The sequence below is a fragment of the Triticum aestivum genome, chromosome 4B (assembly GCF_018294505.1).
Source record: "Triticum aestivum cultivar Chinese Spring chromosome 4B, IWGSC CS RefSeq v2.1, whole genome shotgun sequence".
Classification (NCBI taxonomy): domain Eukaryota; kingdom Viridiplantae; phylum Streptophyta; class Magnoliopsida; order Poales; family Poaceae; genus Triticum; species Triticum aestivum.
In genome coordinates this window covers 230,225,494-230,230,981 of record NC_057804.1, presented here as the reverse complement: position 1 = coordinate 230,230,981, position 5,488 = coordinate 230,225,494, and the positions used below count along the sequence as shown (strand labels likewise).

At 42.8% G+C, this 5,488-nt stretch overlaps 1 long non-coding RNA gene across 2 annotated transcripts; it reads right to left on the bottom strand.

The window, feature by feature from the left end:
- Positions 1-833: 833 nt before the first annotated feature.
- On the bottom strand, positions 834-3,393 carry LOC123091877 (uncharacterized). Of its 2 annotated transcripts, XR_006443733.1 has the most exons (3): positions 3,040-3,340; positions 2,831-2,942; positions 834-1,235 (listed from the first exon to the last, which is right to left on the bottom strand). It is a non-coding gene; the product is annotated as an uncharacterized lncRNA (long non-coding RNA). The 2 variants fall into 2 exon arrangements; XR_006443732.1 differs by having other exon boundaries at positions 834-2,942; positions 3,040-3,393.
- Between the last annotated feature and the right edge of the window lie 2,095 nt (positions 3,394-5,488).

Genomic DNA, 5,488 nt, shown 5'->3' with positions numbered 1-5,488 from the left:
ATGCAACATAACAAGTGAGATGAGCATGGTGCAAGAAGCAAATATATGACAAGGCACTCAACATGAACATGGCATAAACATATAGGAATGAAATATGCAAAACAATTATGATAATGCAACAAACATAGTAAACACACGGCAACCAACAAAATAAATAGAAGGCATCTAGAGCATCGGTCTCGGGGCGTCACATTTTCGCCCAAAAAACAATGCCCATCTTGAGATCAACGGGAGAGTTTTCGCTACAGAAAGATAGCTGTCTATAGATATTTATATTTTCAGATGCTACTTTGTCAAGCAGCGTATTGAATATATTATTTTTATGATTTATGTCTTATGAACTCACATCATCTTTCTTCATTGTAAAGCATGTCATGAAATCCAACTGCTTCCTGAGTAGTTCTGATGTCGTGTAATGCACTATTCGAGTAATTCTTATTTCTTATCGTCTAGGCAACAACACGAAGGAATCTTTCTATGTGTGATCTAGAGCGAATGAGGAATCATTCTGTGTGTGATCTAGAGCTAATGAGGAATCTTCCCGTGCGTGTTCTAGAGTTAACAAGGTGAACACACGCCGTGATGATCTAGCAGACAAGTGTTGTGCAATAACATGGAGGAAGATGCAGAGCAGGAATCCAAAACTAGGATTCAACATGATTTTTCTTAGATACACTTAACATAACACTTACTGACAAGCCTATCGCAATCTTCTGAAAATGCACACAAGTTAGAAGAAAAAATTTCCAGTGGTACTTGTACACGGATATTTGATAAGCACGATTTATCGACAGAATAACTCATAAGGTAAATGTTTGCCGACATAAGGAAGATGCAGCCAAGATCAAGTATTCATTATACATCATGAAAACGACACGCAATGTAATGTTTGCCTTCCTGATACAAAATTCACTTACATCCAATTCTTTTGTCAGACCGAATAACCAAAGACCAGATTAATGACATGTTCCATCCATGGCATAATAATTTAGAGTTCTTCTATATTCTTCTGGGATTGGTAACTTCAGTCGGGCTTTACTGAATTCATGGCGAGCATCGATAGGTCGGGGGCTGTACGTGGTTGTGGTTATGTTCGTTCTCATAGGTTAATGAGAATCACAACGTTGTCGTGACTCCACTCCAGGTGCTTCCTCACGGCAGTCCTTGATGTTGCCGCATCTGTAGAACCTCTACACTTTATAAGTTCATACTGAATTTCTTGATTCAATTACCACCTACAATGAAAGCTTGCAGATTTCACCAAAGGCTAAACAACAAGCATGCACAAAGCTACACAAGAATGAGAATGAAACTTTGATTTCTTTAATGTATGCCTTTCATATCAAGAGAATATATTCGGAATTGTGCTAAACTGTAACTGTCACAAAGAAACTTGACAAGATTTTAACAAGCAAATCTGTGAATATTCAAAACTAACAGAAGATCATTAACACCTTGAACAACAGTTTCTTGTCATGTTCAGTTGCAACCCGATGACACTGTGAAACTAAAGATCATTTTTTAGATGCAACTAAAGATTAATTGATCATCTAATAAAACCTGATTGAACACAATAGAGGATATAAAAGCGGCATCCCAGATCTAAAGCATTTAATTCCAAAACAAAACCCGACGTATTGACAATTATGTATGTTCTTTTTTTATTTCTTGACCAAAATCTTCTTGATATAAGCAACAACATTTTAAATCATGTAATCAAGTGTTGCACACACAATCAGTACCTTTTTTCTTTCAAGAACTCCATAAATGAACATGTGATTTATTATGAACATGCAGACCACAATTTCAGAAAAAAAGCTTGTCATGTTTGTTATTTCCAAACAGAATAATTCTGAGCACTAGATTGTAGACTGACAAAAATACTATTGCATAGCGGTAGAGAGCCTAGCATGTAGTCTGGCAAGCTTCCCAACGCAATCACCTCAGTAGATGCAATAGTTCATGTCAGAAGATATAAAATATAAAAAGACAATGATGAAGCTACTTATGCATTCCGCAAGTGTATCTAACAAGATTAAACAAATTAGCTTCTTTATTGTACAAATAAATTTGTCAGTAGCCACCATATGGAATTGTGGAGTGGCGACCGAGTCCTGTGACAAAATCAATAGGTTAGGAAAACATCATGGTTTGCAACACATTCCCCTCAACTTCTTCACATCAAATAGGCCATAACTTTTCTGCACTTGCCCACTGCAATAACACATGCAGCAATATACCAGTTAATTACTCACGGAAGAAAGGGGCGAGTGGTTGAGTACATAATTGATCTGGCTGGAAGCCGCCGGAATGAACTGGATCAAAATCAATGTGGATGGCTCTATCATTAGGGCAGCAGGAGCTGCGAGTGTGTGGATGGTTTTACAAGATAATCGGAAAGGTTTTGCTTTCTGTAGGCAGAGTGCTTCAAGCATGCACTGATGCCAAAAAAATTGAAGCTATGTCTTGCCTGGATGGCCTGAGATTAGCAGCGACAAGGTCATTTGTATGAACCGATGTCAATTTAGTCTGAGAAAGTAACTGAATGTTAAATTGTCCTTCCACAACAAAATGAGCTATGATTTGTCACTAATTTGAAAAAGAATCACCTTTGTCTAATACTATAACCTTAGCATAAGCAGTATAATTTCATATAATATGGTCATTTCGTTCTGCTGTTACTATAACAAGCCCAAGTGATTCCCTGACAAGTAATGTCCCCATCATAACTTACGACCCCCATTTAGATGCCAAACTGAAAACACACAAATTCAGCCGACACAAACAAATTTCAGTCTATAAAAAACAAAAAGGGATTTTAGTATTTTACCAGGGGATGGAGGTGGCCAAGTTAGAGGGAGGTAAGGGGCGGGGCTTGAGCTCATGAGCGCGTGCAGTGAGCGAGTGACCAAGCTTGAAAATGAGGTCAATCATATTCATACCTAGTCAATGAAAAATTGACCCAGATCAATGGGCCTAGATCAATCAGGGAGGCGAGGATCAATCAAGGATACGAGGATGGGAGAGGAGAGACAATACACTTCTCAAGCTCGTGGAGCGCGTCGCTGCGGCCAAGCGCCGCTCCGCAGCCGAAATCGCGATCCAACTTGGCACTGTCGCTTCAGTTCAACTGCATCCCACCGGTGGGATGCCCTATTCCCCTTCTGCGGAACCACCGCAGCCGGCTCGCAACCGCTTGGATGGAGCGGCCTTCTCTGTTGGCCTATAGAGAAGGGGAACCGCCATGGCTTCGTGTCGAATAGCGCAGGGCAGCGTAGGTGGACTAGTTAGATGGTGCAGGAAATAGCAGAGCCATCCCACAGTCTGTAGAGTGGGTTTTCTCCCGATAAGTTCGGTAGGGGATGGAGAGTAAATTTACCGCGCCTTTTTCTTTTGCGCACAGGGTCTCCTTGCTGTAATATCTAGCAATGTGTGAGGTAAGTTTATGTTCCATACTTTGTTTCTTTAGCGTCCGGTGTGTGGTTTCGCTTGGGTGGGGAATAACAATTCTTTCACTCTGGGTGACGAATAGCGCGACCCTGTATATATATACACACTTATAAGGACATGGTTGTATAACCAAATTAAACATCCAATTACATAGGTGGCTACTACACACATGACATTTTCACAAACCAAAGTCAACTATATATTACATGCCTAATTAACTAGGATAAACGATCATCTGATCATCATCTACTTCTTGTGACGCTTGCCGCCACTGCTCTGCTTGTGGCTCGATCCGGCCTCGTCAATTTCGGTAACGAGGCACCTCCTCATGTCAACGATCCGTTTGTGTGTCTCGTAGCATATCTACACGCTCTTGACTGCGAACCTGAGGTGAGGTTCATCTAGTTGCCGCATCCAGGCCCCATGCCAGGATACGGGACGTGTTCTGTTGGCATCCTGCTTCATCTTTTTGTAGTATGCGTCGATGATGGCCGAGGCGAGTTCAACCAGGGAGTCTTTCGTGTTGCCCCAAACCATGTAGTGCTAAAGGATTTTGACAAGGTTCTTGCATGGCAAGTCCATAACCCTAAGCGCTTTTACATCGTCGGTGGTTTCCACCGTAGCAAACTTGTAGTCGGTGCTGTTGACAAACCTAGGGAAACGGTTGCAAGGCTCTATGGCCATGCAATAGTGGTAGATGAGGACATGATGGCGCACACACAACTGGGCGACGACAAACTTCTGATCTTTGCCGGGAAGACCGACGGTGTACTGGAGGTCGATGCCGACCATCGTGTACTTGTCTCCAGCAAGGAATTGCTCCACGGTGTTGATATAGTCCTCTAGCACGGCGGCGTCAATGGTGTACACCACCGTGAGATCCATCTCCCTCACGTGGGTCTCGACTTTATGCTCGCCGAACTCGAGCGCCGCTAGATATCCTCTCTGTATGTGTCGTTATGAGTGTGCTTGATATGTTGTGGGGCAAGATCGAAAGGTTGAAGAGACTAAGGTTATAATGACCATGTGAATTAATGGGGAAGCCGGACGGGTTGGAATATCCGCATGCCCAGATGGCAGTTCTAATTTGCAGCGCGTAACACCATCCTGTCGCACGTAACTGCATCATGGCGATGCGCGCGACCTAACCGCATGCATATGGGCCCCCAACATGATCGTGCACAGGCCTCGACGGCTGGCAGAGTGCACGTGCAGGGACGCGAGCAGAGCGCTCCTCGGCGCCTCAACGTCGAGCAACCATATATATTCATATAGCAGTTGAACACGCAAGGAAAAGTTGTCCACAAGCTGAGCGCGTGGAGGTACGCGAGAAAAGCACGCCAACGGACAACAGAGCGCGCTGACGGATGTGAGCAGAGCGTGCTGCGGCACCTAACGGCAAGCACATCATGCTGAGGGATGTGAGTAGAGGCCGGCATAGTGATATGTGGCAAATAAGACGAACTGTGAGTGGCGGAGACGTCAAGAATGAATCAGATTAGAGTTGCATGTGCGATACGTGGCATACAGTTGATCCATCCGAGCTGTTTGTGATCGAGTAAGTCGTGTGTGTTGTGGGCAAACGCTTGCTGGTATATAACTGTTTGCGATTGATAAATTCATCACCGACTGGTTACCTAGTGTGGTCCGTGTGCGATGTGATATGCTTTGTCTGCAGAACAGCTATGCTATGTGTATAGAAGAACAACATATATATACTTGTAACAAGACATGATTGCAAGACCAAATTAAACATTCAATTATGTTATATAACAAATACCTTGCAAGATTCAAATTCCAGCATTACAAGGCCCAAATTCAAAGACTACAAGGTTCAAACTATTCAGACACATAAAACTCATCTTCTTTAGAATCTTTTTCATGCATTATTTCTGCGAAAGCATCAGCCACCGAGAAGTTATATAGTGCCTTGATACAGTGACTTCTGCATAATCTGTCATATGAAGTTCCAAACTGAAAGTCAGCTTGTGTAGAGCCTTTTCCATTTAGATGTAGACGCCTGCGCTCTTTAGCAATC